At 31.4% G+C, this 18554-nt stretch overlaps 1 protein-coding gene across 4 annotated transcripts in view; it reads right to left on the bottom strand.

Annotated features, from left to right (window-relative positions):
- LOC132703135 (titin-like) overlaps positions 1–18554 on the bottom strand; it is a 115163-nt gene that overhangs the window by 90915 nt on the left and 5694 nt on the right. For 2 of the 4 annotated variants that reach the window (XM_060672228.1, XM_060672255.1), the window contains exon 1: positions 3139–3317. The exons of 1 other annotated variant lie outside the window; for it this stretch is intronic. The gene's annotated coding sequence lies outside the window, so the exon portion shown is untranslated. Of the gene's footprint in view, positions 1–3138; positions 3326–18554 lie in introns of those variants that run through there. One more of the 4 variants, XM_060672235.1, reaches the window with a different exon arrangement.

Raw genomic sequence — 18554 nt, 5'->3', positions numbered from 1 at the left:
GTAGCCTGTGGAAGTTTCTTTGAAAAAAAATATTATTAATTTTAATAATATACATTTTTATTATATTCCAAAGAATTTATTCTTGATGACCCGCCAGTCTAATTTAAAATTTTATTTATTCAAATTTCTCACATCACTATAAATCTCTCAGGATTCGTCAAAATCAGATATTGTGTCAATAGCAGTGTTGCCAAATTGACGCGCATTGCAAAGGTAAAATAAAAATATACCCTTTGAAAAATAACAAATCCATCCAACTCAGTTGAAGAACCTTTTCTGAAGTCAACATTAAACTTCCTTTACTAGTGGTTAGTAAACGGCAGCCCTGCTTCTAAATTCGTCGCTCGATATAACTGATTAACCTTAGTGTTTGTGCTTCCGACAGTGGACGGTCGAGCTCTAATTTATAGGAGGGAAGCAATCGTTGCACTTCACTTTTGGCTATTGCAATTTACTATTATTATATATTATATATATTATATAGAGTGGTGGTTATGGCTATTGTATAGGCATGTTTGTGTAAGACGTTAAAAACAAAAGTAGATATTGTGTAAGTATAAGAATTATTGGATGTTGAATTGTTGTTTTACTTCTAACAAAATGGCTGCTCTAGAATTCTTTGAAAGCAATGTTATAATATATATAATTACAATAAAAAGGTTCTGGTTATATATAACCCCAATTAGGTGAATATATTTTAACTTAGTTCATTTCTTTATTTATAGTTGCACTATATTATGAACACTACATAGATCAACCTCCATTAATTTCTGGTATAAAACCATATTTGTTTGAATGTGGTATGTATAACTGTTATTTTGTTTATACATATTTGGTATTTTTCAAATATGTAGTAGGAACGTGTAAAATCATCATCTTAAATAGTAATAAAAAGTATGTTTTTTGTTTAGAAATTTTATTCATATTTAATATACCATAATATAAGGTAAAAAAATTAAGTTTTAATTTGAATTTAATTAAAAAATGTGAAGACAACTCAGACGTTAGTACCAAAATATCAGATATTGAGACTGCAAATAGACCAAAATGAAAACTATTAAGCTCAAGTGATGAAGTACTGCCAAACGAATCTGTCACTCCTTCTTTGACATTCACATATCCAGCAACTTTTGAAAAATTAAGAAGTAGGTACAGTGATAAACGGCAAAGCGAGAAAGCATATTTTATACACATTTCTTTTACTGTCATTATTTTTTGCGAGAAAAAATATGTAACCAAAATTTCCAGGAATTGTCTTCAGTACTAGCCAAACCTTTTTGTTCACCTTCTGACTTAATAAAGATTCGACTTGTTAATTTATTTAAAGTTTTTATGAACATTTTTGGCTCTATTTGGTGTAAAACAACCTCATCAGTTGATTTAAAATAAACCTAGAATACTTGAACTCGTGTTATGAAATTTAAAAGATGCATATGTTTTTGTTTTTTTAAAATTTTGTGTTTCTACGAAAAAATCTGAACAAAGCAACTTTTTATGCAGAATCTAATGGTATTAATATTATTTTTTTTAAAAGTAACAGTTTATTATTTATCAACGAAAAAAATGATTTTCAATAGTTTTACAAATAATTATTTGTATAAAATGGGTTGGTAAGTCCAGTTTTCATTTAATCTTTTAAAAATGGGGTATTAAATTGTATTTTATGGAAAGACTCCACGCAATTTGTACCACTGCGAATATCCTAAAAGTAAAAAAACCTCTTAAAAAATATTCGGAAGATTGGGACATAACCTATATATAGTAATTATAGAAGCAGTTTGTAAAAGAAACGTCAAAAACGACAAAGTGCTTTGCAATGACCCAAAAATATTCATGGTGTCCGATATAAAAAGCGTTTTTTTAGTTGACCACATAAAATATTAGTAAAAAAATGTAAATCTTTTCATAGAAACACAAAACTTACTATAACAGAAAAATTAGAAGGATTTTTTTAAATGCACATTTTTCGTCTATCACATTTAAAAAGGTGATTTTTTTCTTTAAAAGTATTTGGCCAACCCTGTACAACCCATTTCGCACTTAATACGTTTTAAGGTAAAACCGATTTGCCTCAAAATGCGCATTAAACCGTTCTCATTTGGTTCAAGAAGGACAAGAGACCTAAAAATCTGGATTGAAGGAACCATTACACATACCGGAAGTTTGTTCCTGTCCGTTTGTAATAAATTTAGAAATCTTTTGAAAAATATATCACTCGACTACAAATTTAATTGAATTAATTGAACTGTTAAAGACATAGAGCCTATAAGTTTTCTGAATTGCTCTTTATTTTATGGGGATGTCTATCGATCTGTATCGTACATTTATCAGTTTCTGAAATTCTAGTAGTCACGCTGGTACCCAGGAATAAGCTGCCCGAATGATCTTTAGCAGTCGTTGTCGTTAGAAATAAGGAAAGAAAAAGACGTAAACATCTAACTTGGTAATAAAAAAATATTGCAAATAAAGCATTCAGTTAGTAGCATGCGTTTTGCTAAATACGAATAACGTAGTTTAGTCTAATTTTTTGACAGTTGCTATGAGGTTGTTACCTACCGCAAAGCAAATCCAGATTTTGTGTCCGTTATATTACGTTAATAAAAAATTACATAATATAATAATTAATACAAATTATTTTCTGACAAAAAATCTACGAATGAAAAGGTATGCAAAAAAAAGTGTGTGTATTATTATTTCCAGCGATCTTTGATCGAACGATGAACTATAATAAAGAAATAATTAGTACATTGTGGATTAAATTTTGATATGGCTCTTAGTTTTGATTAATTTTTTCTATTTTATTAGGTAAGGATCACTTTCACACGTTTTGCACTCCTTAAGAGAAAATAGGACATTGTAATTATCATCTTCATATTAAAAATCAATTAAAAACAGTCCTTATAATGAGTTTTGGGTTTAAATAATCCAATAGTAAAAAAAATGGCGAAGAAATAAAAAAATTACCCCCAATTAGTTTTCTACTTTTCATATATTTTAATTTAAAGCAAAATACGAAAAAATTTGTTGGTTGAAATGTCCACAAAAGCTAGTGTTTTATAAACAACTACTAAAAGTGGCGAATTGAAAAATATTTTTGTTTGCCATTTTCGAGAGTATAGATAAACGTTAGTTTATTACCTTTTCCTTCATAGTGGCAGAAAGCGTCAGCGTTTATTGATCGTCAGCTGTTCAAAAGCGCATTAAACACTATAATCGATTGAGCGGTTTGGTAAAACTTTTCGATATATCTCCGGCTTAGCTTTTCGCGTGCTTTAACTTACAACGCTGCAAATGTGTCCCGAACGCCCTAGGCGATACGACTGTAAGTCAACACTACGGCTGTGTTCCCAATTCAATGCCTATTTATAGGTTTTCATTCCCCCATTTTGCGAAATGAAAAGGGTGATTTTACGATTAGGAACTATTTTTATTTGGCGAAAATTAGGTTGTTTAACTGACGAGCGAAAAAGGTTAGGGTTAATAAAATCATAAATTATGAAAAATGAGCTAAATTTTGATGAGTTTTTGCTTCATTATCAAATGAACTCAATAATAAAAATTATTTAATTTTCAAATAATTTTTGATGTTGCGTGCGTAAACATCGTGACATCTAGTACCCGCATTAAATAAAAAGTAAAATAAAGTAAAGCAAACCAAAAATCACAAAAATGAAACATACGAAGGATTTTGCAAATGACGTTACTAACTATTGTTATGCGAAGAAGAAGGTAAATAAACAATTTAACTGCCATCGGATCGGATCCAGATTGCAGAAGATCAAACTCTAAAATGGAATAACAAAACGAAGGAATAATAAGGAACTGAAACAAAATTTCAAATTGAAAAATATAAATAAGTTTATATTATTAAAAGAACCACAGTTCAAAAACAAATAATTTCGCAGTTCTATGTAACAAATATAAGCACTTAAAAATTGTATAATTAAATCCACTTCGAAACGCTGATTGACTGTGACAAATTGTGACGTCAATCCGCTTGTAAGACTACGCGCCGGCCGTACTGTAGCATAGAGAAGCAATTAGAGGACGACAACGCGTGCGTCTTGGTGGTTTTAATTTTAATTTTAGTCTCGATTCTGTCGATTGCTTTTGTTATCTTTTGTTAGTATCAAAAAGAAAGTTTTGAAAATGACAAAGCCGATTTTTAAAAGCTCAATCTGATAGTTTACCTTCAGTGGATACGTGTATGGCGACATCTTACATACGAAATACTGAAAGTTTTTCTTTTGCTGAGGTTCTCGGTGTTAAAGCTAAAAGTTGTGTTTATAGAAAATTTAGCCACTAGTTTCAAGCCAATATAAAAAAACAAAAAGGATTTTTTTTAAACTAGTGGAAACTTAAATACTGATTTTAAAGTATATTGCGATTGATAACTTAAAGCGTTTTATACAGATCAGGAAGCCATGGAGGCTGCAATAGGATGGGTGCAAGTCCAAAGAGTTAAAAATGTTTGCACAATTAAGACTAAAGCGTCAGCTGAACATAATGTGTATTGCGACTTAAATTTTGAGTTTTGACATTTGTATGTAAGTAATGTATTAAAAACTGTTCAAGTTCCCTATTGTCATCGCTCGCATATAATAAAGTCATTTTAATTAAAATTCTTATCAACTTATAATGTCTGTGTCTGCTGGTTTTAAGGCACGTAGGAAATGCCGCCACTCCCTGTCTGCTGTAGAAGGGACCAAAGGCCTGCAGCGCTTTATCAGAAAAAGCGTTCCGGACAGGGATCTATAGACAAAAATAATGGCAACGTCGGCTTCCATCTAATCTAAAAGAGCTTCGTAATTCGATACGCTAGATACCCTACACGCATTCTCTCAGAAACGCTATTGCCTTAATTAACGTTGCCAATCATTAACGATCACATCAAATAATCGTTCCCTCTCCAAAAAGTAAATTTTAAATGATAAAAACCGTAACGAGATTTTTAAATAAGTGACTTATTTTGAAAACTGCAATAAGATTATGACCTAAAGTTTCGGAATTTAAATTCAGGTAAAATTGTGGTCCGTAATAGAAAATAATTTTATACCTACCTGTGTTTAAAATTCTTTGGTGTGGTATACTACTTAGTATCAAGGCTTCGACCTTACCACTGTATATTTAATCCCATTGAACATGTTTGGCAAGAACTGAAATCTGCCATTCGTCGTAACAATGTTTTTCCCCGTGTTACCTCCAATGTCCTCAAACTTATAGAAATCGAAGTTTTTAACATCCCTCCACAAAGTTGAGCAAATTCTGTTAAACATATTGAAAAAGCAGAACAATTGTATATCCATATAGCAAATAATATAGAACAAATAATAATTAGAACAGGCAATGATAGCTATAGTGATACTGATAAATTATGTGAATAATTTTAAGTAATTTAAGTAGGTAATAAAAATAATTTGTAATTTTATTTTAGATTTAAACATAAATACATTCATAAATAAATAAGTATTGTTTAGTATCTTTCCTAACAAAACCCCAAATAATTAAATTCTAAGCAAAGTACGGACCTGTTTTGCCATATTTCATTCTTACAGCTTGCCTGGGTCTTTCCTTAATTCGTATCTTATAAACAGACTTGATATTGATACCAAAAATGAAACGAACAATGGTACTGGGCACAGACTATTCTGCAATAATATTAATTACTTAGCTCGGCGTTGCCAATTATTTTCCGATTTCAAAGATTGATGTTGAGGTCTTATAAAAATTAATCAATTTTTCAAAAAAATTACGGCATTGTAGGAACTCAGTCAGTAGGGGAGGCCACGCATGCGCAAAAGATCCACAACTTCTCTACGAAAAAATCATAGCCTGCGGATCATCAATTTTTACCGTAGCGGGGCCACTATATTATCTTATAGCTATATAGGATAATCCAACTACAGATAGAATAAGTTTTTCGTCATGTAACCAGATGGCAGGCTAGAGGGTGTCTACACTACACAGGAATTGATAAATTATTTACAAAAAGGATTAAGTAACTGCTGCTACATAATGGGAAATGCAGCAACCAAAACCGTAAGTACAATTCAGAATAGGTATTAATAAGGTGTATTAATTACTTTACCCCCCAATCAAAACATTTGCAAAATAATCTCAAGTTATCTCAATTTTTAAATAGCGTCAGGTCATGTCATTACTATTTTATGTTTATGTTATTGTTTTAAAATTTGTTAAGTTTTTTAAGAGGCAGAGGTAAACAAAAGTAAATTTTTTAAGCACATAAAATAAATGCCTTGGTTTGATTTAAATAATCTCATCAGAGATAGAACAAACTACCAACACAACAGTCAATATATTTCCAAAGATAACTTCAGTGACGCATTCCAGTACGCAATCTCTAAAAATAGTAATAAATAATAAATATCAATGACAGAAGTTATGTGCAAATGTCAAAATTGCTATTATTATTATCATTAGTTTGAGATTCATTACTTTTTTACCAACTAACAATTTGGATTTCGTGAGAAAAAAGGTTTCTAGCGCTCCATCGGCGACGGTGCAGAGCCTCCGATCTTCTCATTTCTTTGTCGATACGGATACCTAAGTGACATTATTCGCAGATGACTCGACCATCCTAACCTCAGCTAAATAGAGAAAAATGCTAGCGGATAAAGTTGACGTAACCACAATTTTAGACACAAATTGTTTTCTTCTAGTAACCTGGTTTTAAACAAAAAAAAAACTAAATAATTAATCCTATCATGCAACAAGATAACGTTCGATCAGTAAAATATAACCCCATTTGGTTTTCTCGTTTGTTGTTAAGGTGGCTCGGTCATTTAGTGATACCATTAATGCTAAAAACCACATTGTGGTGTGGTGTATTCAGAGAAAGCTTTTCGATTCGGGCGCTAAGTCTTGAGGAAATCTTTTCCCATTGCCGACCTCCGTTTTTGATGCTAGACATAATGACGCTTCCTTCTGTTTACAAAAATTTACATGAATATGTTTGTCTATAATACTCGGAGGTCAGGAGCAATCGCTCTCCACTTTTCCAGGCTTACGTATTCTCAGAAGAATGTTAATATTTTTAATGTCCTTCCAAATAATATCCAATTGTTAGCGCACGGCAATCAAGCAACTTTTGTTAGAGAATCTATTGTTTAGAGCTGATGAATTGCTAGAGCTGCTTAAGCAACAATACCTGCATTATAACTTGAAATTTATTATGTGTCAAATTGAATAATTTCAATATTTATTTCATGTGCATGTACCATTTGTTATTTTGTAAAACTTACTTCAATGATTAACATAACTCTTTCTTTCTTTGCTTCAATTATTACTAATTCTTATTAAAGGAATTATAAAGAATAAGCAGGTCGAATAATTTTTGCTCAAATAATTATATTTTACCAAAATTAAACAGTATCTACAAAACCTTATCCAACGTTCAAGCACGCAAAACAGTGAGACGTAGATAACACGACCTATGCGAAAATTGTTTCAGCAACCCTGGCGGTGGAGAGTGAGAAATAGTTTTAAATTAATTATTTGCTCGTTGTTGTTCCTAAACACTCCTTGCACTCGAATTGTTCGCTTCTATTTCCTGTCCGTTATATAAAATAACTAAAATAATTAAAGAATAGAGGCAAGAAAAAAGAACCCCAAATGCTTTTCCGCTTTAATGAAGGCTTCTTCGTAAATAATAATAAAAACTATTGTTTTGATAAACATGCCCCTGCGTCTTGAAGATAATATACTTAAAAAATTTGGTTGTTTGATTTTAACCTGTTTCTTATATTATTCGAATTTTATAAATACCTCAACCTTTTTTGCCTCACTTTACTATTTTTGTGTGACAAATTCCGATTAATATTTCGAATAAGCTTTCACAGGCTACTGTAATACTGCTTACAATTTTGATGGATTTCTCCTGCGTCGGCACTTGATAAATCAAACTTGCTGACATTTCGTCAATCATCCTGCTGGCTCCTCCAGAGCTTAACTGAATCTGGCTCGCTTTTTACTAAATACCCGCTTATATACTATTTGAGAGGACGAAGCTAAAGGAGGGATATCAACATTGTCTCAACATTTGGCGAAACATCAAGAAGTGAGTCTCGGTTAAGAATGTTTGGTTGTCTATTGTTTTTGATTGAAGGTTTCCATAAATTCTAGGATTTTTCTTTGGTCTCATGATTGTGGTCATGAATGCTGAAGAGTTTATTTGTTATAGACTTAAAGTTCATTTATATTCCTTTAGCCTAGTTGTAGCTGTAGTAGAACATGAAAGAGACTTAATACTACCACAAATAAACTCATCAGCTGTTGAAAAATTCAACCATGAAACCGGACATCAAATCTTATTCGATCAAACCAAAATTCTATAGAAATCTATAAGCAAACCAATCAATTTTAATCGCGACTCGGTGACTCAACAACCTTTTACCAATATGGGACAATGTTCATGTCCTGATTTAACTTCGCCTCTCTCCTAGTTTCAGTTAGGCTCTGAAGATGCTAACGAGATGATTGGCAAAACGTCAGCAACACAAAAAAAATGTAAATAGTACAAACTTTAATATTATTACTAGCATTTTTTTTTGTTTGACTACGTCACTGGATTTCATAAGCTCTATTTTGCTAGTATGAAATTAAAAATAGATTAAATAACTGTTACTCAAATTAATGTCGATGTCATGTTCCTAATTCCCTTGTGAATTTTGTGCACCGTGTTTCATTAATACTAGAAGAGGATCCACTCGATAACGGCGAGAGAACCGTAAGTTATCAGATTAAAATTCCTTTTGATCCGTCACACGCTTTCAATGTCTCGCTGATTTGTGGCGTTTTTAATCATCCCGCATCGCTTTGATGAGCAACAAAAACGTGTCCCATAGTAAATGTTTCGATTTATTACGTGTCATTAATAGCCCCAAATAGCAAACTGCAGCTTTAAATAACATACAGCTCCTTCGCCTAGAGAGCATAAGCTCGGTGGAAACGATGCGATTTCCGCGTATATTTTTTCGTGAAATATTGGAACGGTAAACTTTGCAGCAATTTTTATTGCAAAATAATTTAGAACTTGTACGTGCGCGAACCTTTTCTTTTCATAAACTTATGGGTTTTACTCCCAAAATAAGTATAAATACTTTCATAAGAAGAACCATTAATTTCTACTTTTTCAAAACTAATTAACAGTAAATATCGGGCAGGAAAAATCTAAATGGATTTTTTTAAAGAAGTAACGATAAAGCCTTCCTATGTAATCAAATCCCATATGGTTTTTGGCTTATTGGTTAGAAAAACTCAACAAGCTCATGAAGAAAACCCAATAACTCCAAAAAACAGAATGGTTTTGGTAACCCAAGAAAGTGGGAACGCTATATAACTTTTAAACGACTTGAGATGATTTGAAATTTGGAAGAGTTAATATAGACTGAACGTCCAATTTTTTGACAATATGTAGTCAATGGTGTCACTTCCGGTTCGTGCGGAAACGACAGTAACCTTCCAATTTTAAATAGCACGACTTATATTTTTTTGAATTTTTGGATTCAGGGGATCATTCTACGTAGAATAGGAAGGTTTTTCTCTTTTTTTTAGTTTTTATTTAATTTTTCAAAATTGTGTCAGGAGGCTGTGACCATCATAAATACTATTTTTCTACTCCCGTCTGTAAAATGCCTAATTACCTATCGATCTAGAGTGCGGGAAGCGTCACTTTATCACGTCAGTTTCGTTTTCAATGAATCCGAGCCACTTCGGATTTTACGACACGGATTTGGAAGCAATCGGATGTTTTCGAAGATATTTCCCATGCTTTGTTGTTTTTGCGAAAATGTACCCAAAAACTAACGGTCGTAGAAAAAGTATAGTATGCAAGACGTTCGGCAAACTTTTTAACTCACTCGTTTATTAAAAACTCGCTCCGGTCGTGTCAAATAAACTCGTGAGTCAAATGCCGTTTACCGCACTTGTTGCATAATATACTATTACCGAGACACCTATTCATGGGAAAATTTGTAAATAAAACTTTTCTAAAGATTAAAAATGTAAAGATTAAAAATGCTGGAGAAACTCTTGATAACCTCATGCAGTGAGAAAAAAAAGGGAGAGTTTCTTCTGAAATTCAACGATTTTTTATGGCAAAAAGTTGATATGCTTTTGGAATACGGGGATACAGTTAAGGACTTACGTAAATATTGTATGTACGTCATAAGTTACAAGCACTTTTTACTTGAAACTCAGAAGAACTAAAGAATAGAAATATATTTTTTTCTTTCCAAATCTGTCACTTTTTGGGATAATTCAACACAATATTTTTAAAATCTGTTAGAAAATAAAATGTCAAAAATGTCGGTAGAATCGATTTAAGTGGTATATCAACGTGTGTTACTGTAAGACAAGTTTTACATTGGCACAAAAACATCACATTCATTTATTTTGGAAGTAGAGTCTTGTATTTATTATTGCAATAGATATTTACTTAATAACCAACTTATTTTAAGATGAAACTTTCGTAGAACGTTTTCAAAATGTCCTCCTTCTTGTATACGACACTCTATGGCTCTAGAAATTGAATTTGCTGTAATCCTTCCTAAGATTATATATATAAATATAAATATATATATATATATATATATATATATATATATATATATATATATATATATATATATATATATATATATATATATATATATATATATATATATATATATATATATATATATATATATATATATGATGACACTATATTCCGGCATATCATCCGTTCGCTTGTTGAACTCCGACTGGAATCCTGCAGACGTTTCGCCAAAATCTCACTTGCCATCTTCAATGCTCGCGCTCCGATAACACTTCGAACACATACACACACACACACACACACACACACACACACACACACACACACACATATATATATATATATATATATATATATATATATATATATATATATATATATATATATATATATATATATATATATATATATATATATATATATATATATATATATATATATATATATATATATATATATATATATATATATATATATATATATATATATATATATATATATATATATATATATATATATATATATATATATACCAAAAAACTCAAAAGAACAAAAGAATAGAAATATTTTTTTATTTTTTGGGATAATTCAACACAATATTTAGAAAATATGTCAGAAAATAAAACCTCAACAATGTCGGTTGAGTAGACTTGAACGTGGCATATCAACGTGTGTTACCGTAAGACAAGTTTTACATTGACACAAAACGTCACATTAATTTATTTTGGAACTGGAGTTTTGTATTTATTTGAATTAAATAAATGCGATAGATATTTACTTAATAACCAATTTATTTTAAGGTGAAACGTTCTTAAATGTTTTTAAAATGTCCTCCTTCTTATATACGACACTCCCTGACAATAGAAATTATATTCGCTTTAACTCTTCCTAATATTTCTAGAGTTATACTATCAAATGCAGCCGATATTCTCCGCTATAATTCTCGTAGGTCGAACACTGGAGTTACATAAACACGGTCTTTCACGTACCCCGTAACAAAAAAATTGAACGGTGTCAAGTCCGGTGACGGTGGGGGCCAAATGACTGGACCGTGTGTTGAGATTAGTTTATCCCCATAAACGTTACGTAGATGTCAAGTGACGTTTCTAAAATTGTGGAAGGCGCGCCATTCTGCTGAAAATACATATTTAATGTCACGGCAAGAGATAAATTACCTAACAAGTCTACAATTTCATTTCTTGGGAAATGTAAATATCGTGCCCCAGTTAAGGCACCATGAAAAAAAAGGTCCAATAATTTGCCTTCCTATCACTCCTGCCCAAACATTCATTCCGAACCGTTCTTGAAACTCTCCGGGATGAATAATTCTTTGATTACTTAGAACTCAGTATCTGTTGTTGTTTCACTTAAAAGAATGAGAGTCGGGTTTTTTTTTTAATTCTCCTCACTCACTTGAAATATCTAATTCTACTGCCACTTTTCTTAGCGAGGCACCTGGATGTATGTTTATGTACCCCACAACATTTATTTCTATTTCTTCACTTATAATACAATTATCATGTCTACTATTTTGTCTTACTAAAGAAAGAATGTGTAGGAAGGTGACGTCCCGGATAGGGGGCTGCATACAATGCACGAGCATGTAGAGAGTTTTTTCTGCATTCCCCGTAGATCAGAAACACATCAACTTTTTCTCCATTTATAAATTGAATATTGTTTTCCATGATAATCCACAGCGATAACGCGGTAAAATTGATAATCAGATGAAAATGTACAAACAGACAGGATTTTAAATCATGCCGACTTGATGATGAATAGAAGCAAAGCCACCTAAGTAACATTTTGTTTTTATAAAAATGTATTTACTTATCTGTTCAGGAGACCCGGTAAATAGTATTTATGGTGGTTATAGCCTCCTAGACACAATTTTCAAAAATTAAATAAAAATTTAAAAAAACAAATAAATAAATAAAATCCATCCTATCCTACGTAGAATAACCTCCTGCATCCAAACGTGCAAAAAAATATCGGTTGCGCCAATTCGAATGCCAAAAAATTGGAAATAGAGCCTATATTAACCCTTCCAAATTTAAAATCGCTATCTCAAGCCGTTTAAAAGTTATAGAGCGTTCCCACTTTCTTGTGCCACCCGGTATAGAAATAGTTTTACAAAGCGCAAAGTGTCTGATCAACATGGCATTCGCCTAAAATAACAGTTATTATAGCAAGTAGGAAACAACCAAACCCAAAAAATAAGTGAAAATATGTGAGCTTAATAAATACAAATTCAGTTTTTTGGCGTGATTTTTATTGTTGTGCTTTTGCTGTTATTTAATTTGAAAAAATACCTTTTCAACTAAATCGTGGTAAAGTTAAACTTTAATGAGTAATTTTGTTATTCTTCGTTGAGGTACATTACATTATGTAGGAAATAGTGTATTAATATGATAGCATGCAGAGAAATTATTTTTTATTTATAAGTGAAAACCGTGCTACAGACTAAAAAATTAAAATATAAGAGATCAAATCTGCTCATAATGCAATGAATGCAAATGTTATTTTTATAAGGACGTCAGTGGCGTGTCACATAACAAAATATCTAGTTTTTAGTTACCAATTAGTGTCCTTCAGAAAAAAATATATATTGAAGACTGTTTTTTTTTACTTTAACAGTTTACAAGATAAATAATAAACGATTCTTATTTAAAAAAAAACACTATCTACTATTAATAATTTTCAACAAAATTGTCTTTTAATAAATTAATAATTTTTTGAAAAACAGTAGAACATAGGAACTAGAAAAGTTGTTGAATGTGTCATCCGCCAAACCTTTACAATTCAATTCAATTCTAGGCGGTTTGTTGCAACTTCCAGAGTGCCCCAGGGTTCCAACCTTGGGCCATTATTGTTTTCAATATTCCTAAACGATCTATCGGACAAAATTTTCTGTGACTTTCTGCTCTTTGCAGACGACTATAGATCTATTTCTTCCTATGAAGACTGTGTGTTGATTCAGGATCAGCTATCAAATATTTCCGATTGGTGCTTACAAAACAAGCTCACTCTTAACGTTTCTAAGTGTAAAGTATGTTCATACACAAGAAATCTTCAAACATCGTGATTTTTTTAATAAACTAAATAACATTACCTTGTCCAGATGTAATTCTATAAAAGATTCTATCTTCGATTCGCAGCTTTTATTTTCGGAACACCTCGACTTCATAGTTGGATCTGCCCTTAAGGTTATTGGTTTCATTATTCGTAACTGCTCAGCGTTTTCTAATGTTCTTGCTCTAAAGGTAGTGTATTATTCGTTGGTTAGGTCCAAGCTCGAGTATGCGTCGGTAGTATGGGCACCTATTTACTCAACTTATATTCGGTCACTTGAGTATGTTCAAAGGAGATTTATAAAGTGTCTTGCTTTTAGAGTTTAATATTCAAGCCTTGGATCAGAGGCGGTTTCCGGCCAGTGTAATATTTTTACTTAAGTTATTGCATAGTAATGTTGACTAGATGAGGTTACTTGTGCAAATTGATTTTCGTGTTCCGCGGGCTAATGCAAGACACATTCTTACGTTTAGCTTAGGGATTCCCGAACAAATTTATTACGTAGGTTCCCGCTGTATCAGATGTGCTCGCATTTCAACTTAATTAGTAAATATTGTGATATTTTTAATGATAGTTTACCAAAACTGATTAGAATTTGCAACTAGCACTATATCACTAATTGTTAAAGTCCATCTGTAGATAGTTACTGTTTAAGTAGTTCGCGTTGTCTTGTTTTCGTATTAATATTATTTTTCTTATATGTTCACACCTTTTGTTTCTTGTTTTCTATGCTGCCTCTTTTGTTTAGTTTTAACTTTATAAAATTAATCGTTTTATGTATTTTTGTTATTGTCCTGTAATTGGCAATTTCTGTTAACCATCCGCCAACTCCTCTTTAGTAAACTCGACTATTCTCTTTTAAAACAACAATGCTCGGATATTTTAAACACCAAAAAACTGAATTTAAAAACTGATGTCAAACAACTGTCAAACAACCTCCTTTACAACAAAATAAATAATTCTTACAGACACAGTCAACTACAATGATAAAAAAATAATAAAGATTTCAAAAATACACCTCAGAGTTTACGTACTTCGTATTCGTACTTCGATTTTTGGAATATTTTAATAAAACAGACAATTAAGTAAGAAATAATAATAATCCTCTGCATGCCGCCTGCCATATTAACTATATTGTTAAGACCAAGTAGAGAAGAGGTTTTTATTTTTTAAAACGAAAACCATACATGGGATTGAAAAAAAATCAAGAAATTAAATTTCTTTAGAAATAATCGGCGATTGTAAAAATAATCTTTATGTCAAGAGAAATCATTTCATTGTCTGTCAAAATAGATATGTGAAATTTCGTACGCCCGCCACTGGTATATTTTAAAAAAATAATTCCTCTGCATAGAAAATGTATGCCAAATTTCATTAAAATATCTAAAGTGGTATTACAGACATTAACAAAATATATTTTATTTTTGAAAACTTTATCACCCTGTATTTCAAAAGTTAAGACGTTTAGGACATATGTTCATATGAAGTTTTCTTTTAAAAAAAAATTCACGCTGTGCATACCTAGTGTATTTTTGTTAATAACTTACTCACCACAATACGAGACAAGTTCAATATTGCAGAGTGGCTGACACCAAGCTGAAAGTTGACAGATAAGAACCGTAGATAAAGCTTTTTGGATTCTTAGAGATTCCGAACTTTTTGAAACAGTTCTAATTTTTAAATCAAAACCAACCTATGGTCAAGTCCTGGAACTATTACCATTCCTACAAAAATGATCGATTTGCAGGTTAGCGTAACTACGAAATTCGGTAAATTTTTTCCATAATTATTCTGCAGTAATGTAAAACCTAGTTTTAAAGCTAAACTACTCTAAATTACTAAAATATGCTTCGCGGGCGGGCTTTTACATTTTTTAGGTCGTTTTCTCCGCAAAGGGAAACTTTAGGCGAGCAGACGATGCGAATGAAATATTATGGCGAGGTTCAAATTGCAGAGTCTTTTTAATTCCCGGCGGCACATTATTTAAAATATCTTAATTTCTATGATAAGTGGTTAATTTCTATGATAAGTGGGGGACGCGCTAGAAAATCTTAGTATCAAAGATTTAAGGCAAGCATTTTTCTTTAGAAATAAAGCTGCACTCTGACTCTGTAACGTAAATAAATTATCTCAATCTGTCTCGAGTCTTGCTGTCTGGAGGAATGATTAAATTAATTTGTAATCGGTTGTTAATTTGCAATTTACAAATTATGAAATACAAAGCGGACCGGATATAGAAAATAATGGTATTAAGCGTACTTAGTAATTATGCAGTCAATTTAAATTTATGAATCCGGTGGATTAAAAAGTAACGGGGTTAATAATTTCCCGAGTATTTAATGCCATAATTTTGATATTATATTGAATTAACTGAGTACACCAAACAGGCACACCCGATCGACAACAAAAAGTTCAATTCGCTCACGCAACAATAACGAAATAATTTTTCGAATTGCATAGTTAGAAAGAAGAAAATTAATATAAATATACACCTTTTACCTGCCTTATCGGATAGGTTGATGTATGAAAAATTGAAATAACTAGAGGGCTAGAGTATTCAACATTTCGTCTTACTCAAAGTGACTCAAAACCTAAGTTTCCCTTTACAAAATCCAAGGGTTCAAAACACTGCCTCAAAGAGTGCTAGACTGGAAAAGAACATCTACAATTAAATTAGAACAAAAAATGTTAAGATTTTGACAGATTTTAATGATTTATGACAGCTGTGTCTGCCACACCGTGCCTTTATCAATTACAAAATATGACAATATTCCGACACCTATATATATAGACAGGTAGTAATAGATTTTTAATTACACGTGTAGGCTTATAAATTTAAATTTAACAACAGAGACGCATTTAAATCGAATTGGCCATAAGTAATAGATTCGAATATCTCATTTTGTTAATCAACATAGCTTCAAACAAATTTTGTTTTTCGCTTTATGATTAATTATGTAAAATATCAAACTTATCATCAGACTTGTGCGTTTCTGAATTTCAATGAACGGCATGGTTAGAATCCGAATTTTTATTTTTATAAGCCCTTTTATGTTCGGTAATGTGTTTCCTAAATGTTCAACCTATTTGTCCGATATATTTTTGGGACATGATCCACATTTCAACTTGTAAACTCCGGATTTTTTTTTTAAATGTCCTATGGTGTTCAAATTTAGATAATGGATAAACTAATTTGTTCCGTAGTTATAGTTATAGTATAGTTATGTATAGAGTTAATATGATTCAAAAAGGACTGCAGCTGTCTTTCCGTCCCAATCAAACAAGCGAAAACATCATCTACGTATCTATACCACCAGAGAAATCCTTTATCTATGATATTTTCTAAATTGTCCCATAATTAATCCTTCTTTAGCAATATAAAATTGACCATTAAATTCAAAATAATTTTGGTCTAAACAAACTATTAGACTATCCAGCAAGTCTTGTTTTATGATTGGTTTCACTTGCCTCTGAGTGAGAATATTGTCTATTATGTTTATCGGTGGAATGCTAGGAAATAGGTTTTGGACTTCAAATGAAACTGGAATTGCCTTAGGAAGAATTTCAATGTTTTTAACTTTGTTAAATAGTTCTAACAAATTTTGATAACATATCTAGGTTTAAAGGCAGTATGATATTCTAAAATTTTTATTAATCTTGTTGAGAATTTAACTGATGGTGCTGTAACAAACGAAACTACAGGCCTTATTGGTAATGAATCTGCATTTACAGTTTTGATTTGTTTTTGATATAACTCGGTGGGATCATATTATATACTTTGCTAGAAGTCTGGTTTAAGAAGCTCTTTGGTTTTCGTAATATATTCTGGAGAATCGATAGCAATGACTGTCTTTCCTTTATCTGCTTTTGTAAATACTATGTTATTTTGGGACGCCTTATTTGTGAAACATCCTGGAATTTATTGCTAGTTTTAAGTTAAAATTTTATTAAATTAACTACATAATTCCTGTTTGTTTACGATATTGTCGTTATGACCGTTAATAGCAAGTTCGCAATCAGCCCCTAATCAATTTTAACTCTATATCATTCATTCTCAGGGAAGGTTTGAAATGACTGACTGCTTTTTAGTGGGTTTTATTAAATTGTGCAACTTGGATTTTTGTTTTAGATACTTTTTGTCAATGATGTTTGATATATCAGTTCGGATTCTATGATCTAATAAATCAAATTCTATGCGATTAAGTCTATGAGATAATTCAGGCTTGCCTTTACATAAATCCCATGTATTGATGTCTTCGTTCTTTCAACCATTTTGTCAGGGGATTTTCTTGCAGTGGTGTTGGAGTATATATTCGGCATCGTAGTAATAGGTTAAAGTACCAAATAGCCAGGAAACCATTTTCAGCTTCTTTCAAGAATTGGACTGAAGTGGCTGTCATAAATCACTAAAAAAAAGATTTCATCTCTTATGGCAGTGTCAAAACAGGCGACTATGGCGAACATAAGAAAAACTCCATATTTCGATTTTCTTTATGAAAGAACCTTTATAGCTTTTGTTCAGACAACGAAAAAATCAGGGTAACCCGTATATTTTTGGGCAGTAGATACCTCATCTCAGAAATATGCAAGAAATATTTTAGCAATGCTTTACATTATTTTGTTAAATACGCCATCTTTCACCTGTTAAGTTTTAAATTTTAATGTGATCTTCAATTTCAATTTCCTAAATGGTGTTAATACAAATTTCAACGGCTTTCTTCTTTAGCCACTGATTTTTTGTTGTATAATACTTTTAGAAAAAACTTCTGGTGACGAAATAAAGTTTTAAAAATCCACCGACAAAATTTTTATTCATTTTGATGTTTCTATCTATCTAAGTAAAATACTTTCTTGTTTGCTTTTTTAGTAACGCGTCAACATGGAAATCCAAACATGAAATAAAACTTAGCGCAATCTTAAATGTTGC

Source organism: Cylas formicarius, unplaced genomic scaffold, assembly GCF_029955315.1.
Source record: "Cylas formicarius isolate icCylForm1 unplaced genomic scaffold, icCylForm1.1 PGA_scaffold_10__41_contigs__length_53128322, whole genome shotgun sequence".
In the NCBI taxonomy this organism is placed as follows: domain Eukaryota; kingdom Metazoa; phylum Arthropoda; class Insecta; order Coleoptera; family Brentidae; genus Cylas; species Cylas formicarius.
The sequence above is the reverse complement of the archived record's forward strand: the minus strand, read 5'-3'. Positions and strand labels throughout refer to the sequence as shown.